Here is a 14,860-nt window from a genome sequence, read left to right as displayed (position 1 = left end):
TGATAACGTCATATAATCGATTTCTCTTTTACAACACAGCTGTTACCTAGGTACAAGATAGTTCATCCTATTTGTATTGGCTGGAGTTATCTGTTATTCAATAGACCGTAGCGTCTTTGAAAAATACTAGCAAGAATGTCTGTCTTTTGTCCACTCAATTTTAAATTAGGCTTTCTAAATTCTTGACTTTTCAATTTTATGTAAAAATGGTACTCTATAATGGAAGTATATGATTTGAAAATTACAAGCCATTTTCTTAACTGAAAATGTATGACGGACGGGACACGTCGTTTTTCTAACTTTGGAAAAGGTTGAAATGAGTCAAAAAATGTGGTAGGACGCATTTTCAAGGGGCCTCTGGAAATGGAGGAACAAAAAGTTATGAGTAAAAAATAAGTTCTCTGAAAGGAAAAACCCCAAATGAATAGAAAATCCAAATCGGCAGAAATAAAAACTTTTTTTAGTAACATTCCCATGCTAAAGAAACAAAAAAGTGAAAAAAACTACATGAAAATGAAAGTAATAGTGAATGTGATTTTGAATTCCTCATTCTTTTTCTGATAAACATACAAAGTTTCAGCATTCAACTATGTTTTCCTCCATTTCCAGAAGCATTTTTTCATCAATGGTTGCAACTTTTTTTGTCTCGTGGCAGACAAATTTTGAAATGTTGTAAAAACATTCAGAAAATTACCAATCTGCCGTCTACTGCCAACGGCTCTAACTTGGGAAGATTGGTTAAAACATGGGATTGTTGATATCTGGTTTGTATATTTACTTACTGTTGAATCACTTTGACAACAAATTTGTTTTCAACCAAGTTTATCAATCAAACTTTTACCATCTCATAATCACAACAATAAATAATAATAACAAATATTTTACGTGGCATGCTTTTCAAAATTCAACAGCTTTTAGACAACTGGCTGAGGAATTGTTTTCACAAAGGGCCACAACCAAATGTATTTTTAAAGCATTTAAAAAGTACGTAATTTGAAGAAGTAATTAGCAATTCAAAATTACACACACACACCCTGCTCACACGTGTAGCTAAATACTCAGAACGCTTTGTGACTCGGAATTTTTTCAAAACTGTAGATTTGAACCCAGCTCGAACCACCAAAAAAGTAATTTGCCAGTGATTCTGAGCCCGGCATGCTGGCATTATGCTAACCCAGTCACTGCAAAAATACGAAATTTGAAATTATTTATAAAAGTATGTATAGTAGTGTATACATACAGGTGAGCAGACCTCACGAGCTAGGCTAACTGTTTATAATCACATAGGTGGGTGTGGGTGCTCCGCCGGCCGGGTGTGAGGGTTACTCCTTCGGACCGGCAAAGCCGGGCAACCTGGTACAAACTCGTAACCCATTTCAGTACAGTCAAGTATCAATATTTGAGGTATTACAAAAATCGCTATTTTTGAGGAATTTTTGCTGTAATCTGTTTCATTTTCAACAAGCAACGGGTACCCCAGCCATAGTTACGGCGCATTGAGAAAAAATCTTAAGATAGAATTTAAAAAAGTTTCACAATATCAAATTCTGTATTACAAAATACACCTGTTCTATGTTGGGTTTTTTTTCTTGGTGCTTTGTAGGCTTAATTGATAAATACAAAGTAAATAAAACCCCCTGGAAATCTTTAGGTTTCAATAAGCAAAATACTTACATACTATTGTTTACTTTTCAGGTATTCATCCAATCAGAATTCACACTCAGAAACTTTCAACCAATCAAAATTCAGGAAATATTCCAATCAGAATCCTGAAGCTAAAGACTTATAGAACAAAAATATGAAGCAGAATTTGGGACACTGCAAAATTTAATAAAATTGTTTTTTTTGTTATAAAATTATCATTTTTGAAATTGGAGCGTTCAAATTTTCAGAAATTACCCTTAGCAATGATACAAAATGTATTAGCTTTGTCAAAATTTGATAAAAGAGGTTCATTTCAGTGAACTTTTTGATCATATAACTGTAATCTGCAGTTACTTTTAGAGAAACTGACCCACAAATTAGTTAAAACTATTCAAGTACTGGGTCCCTTCATTACACTCTGTAACACCATTGAATTAAAAATATTGATAAAATTGTGACCTTCCCTCAATAATGCTAAAATTGTTACATTTTTATCAAGATTTTGTTCCTTTTCATATTTGTTACTGGATATATACTGCCTTACAATTTTAGATCTTAAAAATGTTCTTTGAATGCTGTTTGACAGCAAAAAATTATCACTTAAATGCAACGATCTTGAAGAATTACCGGGAGAAGACAAACCGTGGACCCCCGATATGGACCCCCAATATGGACCCCAATATGGACCACCAATATGGACCCCTAATGGACCCCCTCAAAAACGGCAAGAAATACCAAAAACAGCTCTGAACAACTCTAGTTTGAAACAATTTATGTCTATTTGCACTTCCAATATCACATTGAGTACGATAAGTCTTTTTAAGATTTATTCCGAGTTATTCCGAGTTATTCGAACTTAACATTCTGCTGAGAGCCTGAACCTTTCATGTCAAAAAAGTTTGATTTTTTACTTGAGCTGCTCTGCTCAGTCCAAATAAATATGGATATACTCAAGGACAATGTTTTTAGGATTAACAAACCATAGATTGAGACATGAAGAGCCGAGTTACAACTCAAGTAACTCAAACTTTCATAATATTACCCATATCGTTTGCCCCTGAAAAAAGATTTCGTGGATGATACCTACATAAAAAGTCCCTCCTATGATATTAAACTTTTATTTTTTAGAGGAAGTTATACTAGCAACTCGAACACTCCTAAATGTAACTCTTCAATGTAACTCTTCAATGTAACTCGGGCCTCATGTGCCATCAATCTAAAACCACTATCTGAGAGAGCTCATTAGCTTCTGACTGACAGCATTTTATATCCGATCACACTACCAGCATCACATTGGGTATAGGAGCATGAGTCTGGTAATGTCACCCAAATAGGTGAAAAAATTTGGAAAAAATAAAGTTTTGAATTTCACTTTTGTTCCTAGATAATTTTTTTATTAATGACTTCAATTTTCAAAAAACATAAGTATCAGGGCTTAATCAAACTGGCTTGGTCCATAAATTTAACCTAGAGTAGTTATAATCAGACAAATTTGGCAAAAAACTCTTTGTAGTTTACACTTAATTTGAGATAAAATATGCATTATCTAATACTTGTCTTAGATTTCAGTTCATGGCTAATATATTAAGCTGCATTGAAAAGCAATTTTTACCTTCCAGTATGGCATATTTTTCAAATTCTGACGCTTTTTTCAAAATAAAATCTAAAATACTAAAAAATATTCCCATAAAGTTTGACTTCATGAAAAGAAAACTGGCTATGGTCAGGTAATTTCATTTTAGATTTGAAGGACTCATCACAAGGCTTCGAAAAAACCAAAAGTTTGCTATATTCAGTTAGCAAATAAAAATTAGAAAATGAAACCTTGTTGGTTGCGGACATAACTTTTTGTTAAATTTGATTTAAAATCAGCAATAAACATTAAATTGAGTTATTATTTGGCTTTTAATACTTTGCTGTACTTGAACCAAAACTTAATCATTGAAATTTGTTGTCTTGAAAGGTCTTTGTAACTATGATTTCCTGAAAATTGAAGATTTATTGTAAAAGAGAATCCAATAATATAATTTTTTGTTAAAATCTAATCTTAAAAGTTAAGATTTGAGCTTGACATCAACTGTTGTACATTTTCATAATCATTAAATATGATTTTTCCTTGAGAGTCACTAAACTTTTTCAATAGAAAGGGTTAAATGTATAATAATGCTGTGTTGCGGACATAACTTTTTCTTCTTAGGGTAGAACCTAGAACATTATACATCATTAATTAAAGATTTTGGAGTGTCTTTTCTATTGCCAAAAATTTAAGGAATATTATAGAGACTAAATCAATATAAAACCAAAAGATTTGGTTTGGTTTGATTTCAGTTATTACATGTTTTTCTTTGAAAAGAACAAAAGAAGACTTATCAATGATATTAGAACTTTCTCATGTTTCTAATAGAAGAACGACCCTCTAGAGGACACAAAAAATTAAAAAAAAACAAGGAAATGCATGGTTTTTACAAATGTAACTCTTTAGTGTTGTCAAAGTGTTAGCATAACTGCTTAAGACACTTAAGGGGGTCAAAAATCTGATAAAATACTTTAAATAGTTATGTCCGCAACATACAATTTGCTACAGAATATGACTCTGTTTTGAACAATTGGAGCAATTCTAACCAGTCTGTAAGTGAATGTGTAGTAGATTATGTTGTGTGTACACTACACAATGAATTTAATATGCAAATTAATGCACGATTTATCCTTTATTCAAGCTCACAGGCTCAGAACCATCATTTTCAAAGAAACAAAAAGGTTATTTTTCTGTTAAAATTTTAATTTTGGACTTCAACTTGGCATCAGAGTATTTGTTTTCTATTTCTAATAGCCTAAGCACTACTGCCATATAATAAAACATCATGCCAGACAATCTTACCAATGGAAAATTATCAGACTTTTTTCTGGTTTTGACCAACTTATAATGACCCCAAATGCAATAATTTGTCAAAGAAACCTAAAAATGCTGTTTGGGGGCTGAGAAAACTTCATGATTTGTTGCGGACATAACTTTTTGTTGCGGACATAACTAATTTTTGGAGAGACTATTTTGTTTCACCGTCTCCCAACAAATAGCCTTTGGGACTTCAAATTTGTATAAAATGACCCCAAATATGACCCTTGATATAGAAAAATGATTCAGCTGAGTAAGAATAACTCCTTTGAAAATTTAAAGGATAAAATAATGTGCGGACATAACTCAAAATTGTGAATGGAAATCATACCTTGTTCACTTCAAAATGGAATATTTTTCAATGAAGGACAACTGGTATTTTAGTGTTACTTGGTTTGGTTCTCTAATGGATGGGAAGGGTTAAAAATCAAATAACTATAGATATTAACACTTTCACTTCTCTAGCAAATCAATTGTGTGCGGACATAACTTTGTGAACGGAAAAAGTTATGTCCGCAACTTTTTGCATTTATTCTGGGAAAAACTTCATTTTGAAAAATCTTTTTGTAGATTTTGTTTTTCATATCCCTTGGCTGTAATAAAAAGAAAAATTAAGTATGATCAGACATGATTGGCCTAGATTATTAAATAATGAACTTAGACAATTTGCTAAAAACCTCATTTTCTGTTCACATTTTGATGTAAAAAGCTGTCCTGAAAAAATTTGCTAAAAACTTCATTTTCCGTTCACATTTTGATGTAAAAAGCTGTCCTGAAAAAATTTGCTAAAAACCTCATTTTCCGTTCACATTTTGATGTAAAAAGCTGTCCTGAAAAAAAAAACTGTGTACTTTGTAAAGTGAAAAAATGACTGTTTAAGCTTGCCAGTATCAAGACTGATAAAAAACATCAGCTGGTATCATTATTGCATGCACCTAGATTTTTCACTGGAGCCTTAAAGTTGAAAAGTTGACAAAACCGAAAATGGGTGACATTAGCAGACTCGTGCTCATTTCTATTATTTTGTGATTTTGTCTTAACAGATGTCATATTTAAAGAATTCAATATTATTTTGATTAGCAAATGTCTTTTTGTCATGAAAATAACAATAAACTATCTGGTCAAGCTCATCACTCTAAAACAACCCTCTCTGAGAAGTCACAAGCTTCTGATTGGTGTCTTTTTATATCCATTCACACTATCTACATCACTTTCAGTATAATAAATATTTTGAATGTTTTTCTCTTGAGAGACGTCATATTTTATGATTCTGTCAATATTTTTCTCAAATATCAACATTGTGTCAACATTTCAACAATAGAACAAATCACCCTGAACGAACTGAATTTATGTCTAAATAACAGAATGTATCATGTAACTCTATAACTGTTGTATGTAATATGTTTATATTATATAGGACGACTAATATAGCACAAATAACGACCTATTTAATGTTGGGGAATACCCACAATGCTTTTCTCACCATTTAAAAGGGGGTCCATTAGGGGTTCATATTGGTGGTCCATATTGGGGTCCATATTGGGGGTCCATATTAGGGGTCCACGGTTTGTCTTCTCCCAGAATTACCCCAATTTTTGCAGTTTTTGTTACAAATTTATCGTTACATTGCTTTTTAAAGTCATTGTTGGGTTCATTTTTCCTTTTTTCTTTAACTTTGCTTTGCTTTGGGTTGAAAGTTTTCTGCTGAGTATTAACCTCATTTTCATTTTCAGTGATATGGAGATTTTAACATTCCAAAGTCAGGCTGCTGACTACGACCCTGCCAATTTTGCCTTGAAATAGAGCATTTTGAATATGATGACTTTATTATATTACTCTTTATTATTTGTATGTTGATTTAATAAAGTGGAAAACTCTACCATTAGATTTCACAAGTGTTACGCGTAAGCCAAATCGTGTATTACGAACAACCTCTAAATTGCCGAGTACAGGAGCAAAAAAATCGAAATTCAAAATGGCGGCCAAGCCCACGCTGATAACTATCAAAAATCTTCGTTTTTTAATCAGCTATTACAACTCAATAAATCAATGAAATAATCTGAAATAGAAAGTAAACAAACCTTGAACCTTTCATGAATCCAAATAAATAAAAGTATTCATCTAAAGTGAAGATTACATTTCAAAATAAAACGATTTCCAAACCAACCTAAAGTCAGTGTCTGCCAACTAAAAATTTCTCTGCGGGGTCACTGGCAAGGAGTTACGACTTCAGACTTTAGATTCCAATTCTTGTATAGGCTGCAACTACACTGCCAAATGATCTGTATTACAAATACTTCCAAATGGGTCCATAAGTTAAGAAAATGAAATTATCATCTAGCACGGGGGTTTTGTTTTTAAAAACAAACTTCAAAACAAAATTGTTAATGAACTTGTTACTTAAAATATCACTTACTTACATAATTTATTTATGATATAACAACCCTTTCTTAAGTAAATGGCCTCTTAAAGTCTTTTATGTTTGCCGCAAGAAGGGAGAAAATTTAATTTGACCCCTGGTTTTTTCTCTCTTTTTCTAGCTATTTCCCGCTGTTAGTGTAGACACAACTTTAATCCGGGGAAATGAAGCGTTTTCATTGGTCTAAAATCACGGATGGTCACCTGACCAGAATTTTTATCCAGAAAAAATGCCGTAGCGGCAATGTTTTGCTTTAGTGAGATTGACCATTTTGTTGTTTTGTTTTGAAGGGGATTGAAATTGTGAACAAGTAACCTTAATTTTAGTTTTGATAGTCTTGAATAAATTTATTCAAAACAAAACAGTGGAACGATAAAAATCCAACTTTAAGCTTGAAATAGTGTTACAAATTTATCACTCTGGTGAAACGCCAATTTGCCAAAGATTTGTTTAAAATCCACATTATTATACCGGGTGCACCAAAAAAAGTATAGAGTACAGGTTTGTCGATATATTGTGAGCTTCAGGATTTGAATCTTTTATTCATTCTTTTTTTATTGTATATACACGTTTTTTTTATTTTAAGAAACACACTTTTAAGAAACATGAGGCTCAGAATCCCTAAAAACTAAGAAACATCTAAGAAACATGCTGAGGCTGAGAATGAGAAAATAACATTTTTTAATTCGGTTTTTATTTAAGAACCTTCCAATCCAGCCTTCTATAAGGCTGATTATGTCAAAAAGTTTAGAAACATGTAAGAAAGGCTCAAAAGGCCGATTTCTTAAGAAACATTGAGGCTGCTTGGTAAAACTAGTTTCTTAAAAAAAAAACCTGTATAGAGGATACTCTAACTTGAATTTTGAGCCATTGTACATTAAATTTAAAAAAGTAGTTGGAAAGTTATTTCAAACTTTTTTTCTATGTTGAAATTTCAAAAAATCATTAAAACAGCAATCACGCTATAAATAAGACAAAATGACAATGTCTGCAAGTTCTTTGAGCAACTAGTCGAGGAATGGTGATCTATTTTTTCAAAAATTTTCTCACATAGCACACACATTTACATCAAAACCTCTCTTGGAGATTTCCAAAACATTTCCAAAATAATATTCCACATGGGAATAGCTTGTTTTACTGTATTCTTAAATTATGTAACGAGTTTTGATAAACACAGTTGAATTTTTTTATATTTTAATGTGTAAATAAGGTACTAGTAAGTATCAAAAGTGTTCTCGCTGTTTTTGATGATTTTTTGAAATTTTGACATTAAAAACAGTCAGTTAAAAAAAATTCAAGTTAGAGCATCTTCTACCGTAGAATCGTCTAATATTGACATGTCATGGCTTGGCAGCAGGTTTTAGGTGCCCCCTAAGAATTCAGGTGACCCCTAAGATTTAGGTTTGGTGAGCGCAGGATTCGGTGAGCTTCAGATTGGCCAGAGTGGGTCACGTGGTAAAAAATCCGGAGTTTTCGTGAGCGATAGAAGTTTATAATTATTTTATCAGAAAACGAGTAGAAGAGGATGAGACTCATTGAATGCAAGATCTTTCTTCGATTATATTATGATGTGAGACTATTACCATGAGAGAGCCGAGAGATATATTTGGAATACTGTATCAGAAAAAGTTTTCAAGACCTGATCCCGACCTGATAGTGCTTCCGGTTTGTGTAATTTACGATGCGCGATCCAACGATTCACGATGCGCGATGCACGATCCATGCATATATTATGTTAATTATTCTAATTATGCATTTACAGGTTTTAGTAATCACATATTTTAATTCCATTTTAATTACACAAACCGTAGTGCTTCTCTTGTTTTTGGGAAGAATTGAACTGATGAAGAAAAAAGAATGCTATTCGTCGTAAAGACAGCAAAAGTTGCTTGTTTCCAGAATGGCAATTAATAATGTATTGTGATTGAACATTGACTATCGTATGTGGCAATATATAAGAGAGAGTACTTGTACAGATCCTATGCTGTAGTTCTGTATTCTGATTGGATTGCATGGCATGATATTGTATTATACTGTAATGGATAGATGATAGACAGTTCTTGGCTTTTGACTGGTTGTGGTTTCTTGTTGTTTTATGAATTTGAGACTTTATGCTCGATTTTACAGACAATGACATCTTTCGTTTTTGAAGAACATAAAATTGTCGGTGCTTATTTTCAGTGACAGCTATACAAATTCAAGACTCAAGAAAATGTTTTTTGGGGGGGGGGGGATTGATTACATTGTTTTGTATATATACGGTATTTTAGCCTGCTAGTCTAAAGTTATTTTTATTTATTTTGTTGAAGGTTATTTTTATGATGAGCTTTGTAAAAATCATACAAAATACTTTTATGTCAAAACACAAAATTATCACTGAAGAAACGAATTGTCTCTTGTTGACTTTTCCATAAAACACGAACATAAATTTTTGAAAAAAATGAACAAATTTTTCTTTCACTCTCCATCGGCACACTTTACAATAGAATTTCATTTTATATTTTACAAAAGGAGCGCATAAACTGTAAGACGGTGAGTTTGTTTATTTGATCTTACAATAAGAGCCAATCAGAAGATAGAAAAAAAGACAAAATAAACAAGTGATACTTTGATAGACCTACCTGGATTATGCATTTAACACGTTTATAATTGATATCTACGTGACGTGACCATTAAACAATCATTCAGAACACACATAGTGACGATCTATTAAAATTAGTCGTTTGTTTCTTATAAAAAAACGTTTGGAAACCAAAATTTCATGCTCTTGAAATGTTCTTTCATATTCAAGACTTCGTGAGCAAAAAAACATCTCCAAAAAATTGAGTAATTTGGCTAAGAACATTGATATATGTTTATTAATAGTGATTCTTATTGATAAAGATGCTTCTTTGAGCTGAAAAATTCGTTTTTATCAAAAGTCTGCTTGAGCCATCTTTTATCTACTTCATACAAAAAATCAGAAAAAAAACAATGGTCCAATATTTCACTAAGTCCAAAAAACCCTTTTATGGCCGTTTTTTAGCTGAACTATACCCCAAAATTTTTTCTCCAAAAATCGGGCTCCGTCACTTGAGGGTTATAATTTATGATCTTTATGCAAAAAATCGTAGAAAATGAAAGAGCCAATCAATCTAATACCTAAGTAATTATAATGTGCTTTAAAAAAATATCAAATTTGGCCAGTTTTTCAATAAAAACATGCCAAACAACAAAATTTCCTGTCTAAACACTCGTTAGAAAGGAAAAACCTCTATCTCATGTTAAAAAAAATGAGAATTTGACTAAGAACATGATGTATGCTTATAATAGTGATTCTTATAGATAAACATGCGTTTTTTGAGCCATCAAAATTTTTTGCAAAAAATCTGCTCAAGCCATCTTTTACCTATGATGGTACCCTACTTTTATGCAAAAAATTTGAAAAAATTAACGATCCAATTTTTCACAAAGTCCAAAAAACCTGTTTTTTAACCGTTTTTTGGCCCAAATTTGCCCAAAAAAACATTTTTTTTTTTTTTTTTTTCGAAAATCGGGTTCTCTGTCACATTCAAGGGTTTATAGTTATGCATCTTTGTGTAAAAAATCATAAAGAATGAAAGAGCCAATCTCGAGAAAAGCCAATACCTAAGTAAATTGATAATGTGCTTATAAAAAAATATCGAATTTGGCCAGTTTTTCTATAAAAAACACGCCAAGCAAAAACCCAATTTCCTGTCTAAACACACCTATTCTTCAAAGTAAGTCCTCTTGAGCAGAAAAAACATCTATCTCATAAAAAAATTGAGTAATTTGACTAAGAACATTGATGTATGCTTATTAATAGTGATTCTTATAGATAAACATGCGTTTTTTGAGCCAACAAAATTATTTTGCAAAAATCTGCTTGAGCCATCTTATACCTATGATGGTACCCTACTTTCGTGCAAAAAATCAGAAAAAATTAATGATCCAATTTTTCACAAAGTCCAAAAAACCCGTTTTTTAGCCGTTTTTTGGCCCAAATTTGCCCCAAAACATTTTTTTTCGAAAATCGGGCTCTGTCACATTCAAGGGTTTATAGTTATGCATCTTTGTGTAAAAAATCATAAAGAATGAAAGAGCCAATCTCGAGAAAAGCCAATACCTAAGTAATTGATAATGTGCTTATAAAAAAATATCGAATTTGGCCAGTTTTTCTATAAAAACACGCCAAGCAACCCAAATTTCCTGACTAAAACACACATATTTCTTCAAAAGTAAGCCCTCTTAAGCAGAAAAAACATCTATCTCATAAAAAAATTGAGTAATTTGACTAAGAACATCGATGTATGCTTATTAATAGCGATTCTTATAGATAAACATGCGTTTTTTGGGCCAACAAAATTTTTTTGCAAAAATCTGCTTGAACCATCTTATACCTATGATGGTACCCTACTTTTGTGCAAAAAATCAGAAAAAATTAATGATCCAATTTTTCACAAAGTCCAATAAACCCGTTTTTTAGCCGTTTTTTGGCCCAAATTTGCCCCCCAAAATTTTTTTTCGAAAATCGGGCTCCGTCACATTTTGGGCATTGCCATTTTGCATCATTGTGCAAAAAATCAGAAAAAACTAATGAGCCAATCTCGAGAAAAGCTGGTAACTAACGGACGGACAGACGGACAAAGGTTAATTTATAGGACCTCCACCGGGGTAGGTCCAAAAAACTTCTATCTCATAAAGAAATTGAGTAATTTGACTAAGAACATTGATGCATGCTTATTAATAGTGGTTCTTATAGATAAACATGCGTTTTTTAAGCCAAATAAATTTTTTTGCAAAAATCTGCTTGAGCCATCTTTTACCTATGATGGTACCCTACTTCCATGCAAAAAATCAGAAAAAATTAATGATCCAATTTTTCACAAAGTCCAAAAAACCTGCTTTTTAGCCGTTTTTTGGCCCAAATTTGCCCCAAAATTTTTTTTTTCGAAAATCGGGCTCCGTCACATTTTGGCCACCACCGTTTTGCACCTTTGAACCAAAAATCAAATGATTCCTATGATTCAATCTCGAGAAAAGCTGGTAACGAACGGACGGACGGACAGAGGTGAATTTATAGGACCTCCACCCCACCGGGGTAGGTCCAAAAAATTCTAAATAATGTTTTGGATATTATGTTCTGTGTGTGGTGTGATTTCATATTTTTGATATGAAACGAATTAAGTCAACGACGAATAATTATGCAAATTATGTGAGTTTACGTTCTCCCTTGCCGCGAAATTTGAATTGTCGTTGTTGTCAGTTGATAAGCTACCGAGTTTACTGTCCCTAAGGGGTCAGTCACAAATCGATTCTAGGTTAGAAGAACGTCAATTGACGTTTTAAAAGCTGACCCACCCACCCACACCCAAAAACGTCAAACACCTTGATATCCCCGAAAATCAATAAAAACTGCCTTCATTGCTGTTTCGTCAGTCATCTTGATTTTCACTACGGCTCGCATAGTTTATATTTGAAAAAAAAAGAAACGGAGATAATTTCTAAACTTGTTCACAAAATTCCCGTAATTAATTATCTCCGTAGTACCGTGAATGGTCTTAAATCCGACAGCCCTGCCTAAATCTGACCCCCCCAAATAACTGCTATGAAAAAAAATTCTATGTTTACAAACATTCCCTCTCCAAGTTGAACAATAAACTATTGCAAGAACTTTCGAAACAAAACATCTGTCAAGCTGTCAATTAATGTGATCAAAAAAGTGTGAGTTGTTAAAATGATTACCTCTATTATTCTGAATCCATTGCTCAAGTTTTTAAAACGTTAGCAATTTTGTAATAAAAAAATATGTTTAGAATATATAAGCAATTATTGTGATTAGGTTCAATTGGTTCAGTGTATCAAATCTCTCAGTTTAGTTGACACTTTGGTATCTTCATTGCGTCACAGCGAAAGGTTTGTTTTTATTTTAGTTTGTATCTTTGAAAAGCCCCATCGGATAGACCTTTTTTCAAAGAGGACGTCCTGTTGAATAATTATGTAGTCCAGCCATAAAAACAATGATAGAGCCATGCATAATTACTGTATCATGCATATTGTAATAATTATGCATGGTTTTATCATTTTTTTCTGCTGGACTACATAATTATTCAACAGGGTGGCCTCTTTGAAAAAAGGTCTATTTAGGCAGGGCTGTCGGATTTAGGACCACTCACGGTATGTAGCGACAGAAAGAACGGCCATCTGCAAAAATTCAAGGGCCGTCCGGGCCGTCAAACAAAGAAAAGACATAAACATCGGCCCGTTTGTTTTGGTTTTCAAAAACAAAACAAACGAAGCGATCAAACAGAAACATGGCGAGAAGTAATATTTGGCATGTAATGAAAAATCGATGTTTCTGAAAAACGTCAACAACCTTTAACCCACCCACCCATATACGTCAATTGACGTTCTTCTGACTTAAAATCGATTTGTGACACGCCTATCTAGGTCTGCAGATTGAAAAAATTGACTTGGATCCTGGAGGGACGATATTAGACAGGCAGCTGAGGTCACAAAATAATTGGACGGGGTGCGAACAATCCCAAACCACTTTTAATTGAAAATATACAACCTAAATATCTAGAAACCATCAACCGGAGTTGTTGAAATTACTTACCGGACGTGTCCGGTAATATTTTAGTACCTGATGACGTCATGCGTGCCCATAGGCTAACTGAAAAAATTTTGAGAACCAACATAGACATATTATATACCGATTGAAGCGTTTTTTAACGTAGATTAAGAAAATGATCAGTAACCATATCTGAAAATTTTGCTATAAAAAGTTAGAACGCTTTTCCTTTATGTCCGTAACGTCAATTTTACCTGTCCGAGACGAAAAAAAAATCAAAAATTCAAACTTCTCAAATTTGAAATCTAAGACCGCCATTCGAGAGCTCTCAAAAATCGATATAGAAGACTTTTAAGTGGATATATATGATTTCTCAACCTAACTCGAGAAAATCGATCCTAAAGAAAGTGTAAATATGACGTCATCAAAACTTCGGAAGCTTGTAGCTTTTTATTTTCAAATTTTCAGACATAGTTACTGACCTTTTTCTTAATCTACGTCAAAGAACGCGTCGATTGGTATATAATATGTCTATGCTTTTTTTCATAAAATACCGTAAACGGCCATAACTTGCAACGAAAAACAGCGTTTTTTGACTAAACGAAGCTATATCTTTTAACCTAGAAAAGTTATAGCAATGAAACTTTCACAAAATAAGCTTCTACCTTATTACTTTTTAGATTACCATACATTGATCCAAACAGAAACTTCAATCGAAAACGTCGTTAATCCAAAGATGACCAAAAAATGTTCTTCAAAGTCCACAACTTGCAACGGTGCTAATTTCATAACAACAACAAACTGAATACGCGCCAACACTGTCAAATGAAAAAAAAATTGTTCTCAACAAAATTTAATAGCATAATTAAAAAGAAACGAAAAGAGACACGACGAAGAAGTACACCACACAGTATCAAAGGAACAAAAGAAGAGGAATCACGACTTAATTGTTTATCACATGCCAAAATTTAATGTCTAGTTGAGTTCGTTATGATATTTGAGACGGGGGTATTGTAAGAATTATGGATCTTTGAGGTGGAGCTCGAAGTAATTATGTCACGAGTGTTCCTTCTTTCCTTAAGACACCCCTGTCTCGGTGACCCGTTGTTGACTCGTACGTTGTAGTACTTTAGGCGTAGAAACTTTCGCGAGCAGAAACTTTCGCGATTTTCGCGAATTTTTGCCTTATTCGCGAAAGTAAATGTCTTTAAAAATTCTAGGAAGGGCCATTCGCGAAAGTTTATGCTCGCGAAAAATATTTTCCCGTTAAATTCGCTAAAGTAAATGTCGTGAATTTCGCGATTTTTCATCCTCGCGAAAGTTTCTGCTC

This window comes from Clytia hemisphaerica, unplaced genomic scaffold (genome assembly GCF_902728285.1).
Source record: "Clytia hemisphaerica strain Z4C2 unplaced genomic scaffold, Clytia hemisphaerica genome assembly, whole genome shotgun sequence".
Taxonomy (NCBI): Eukaryota; Metazoa; Cnidaria; class Hydrozoa; order Leptothecata; family Clytiidae; genus Clytia; species Clytia hemisphaerica.
This window is presented reverse-complemented; position numbering follows the sequence as displayed.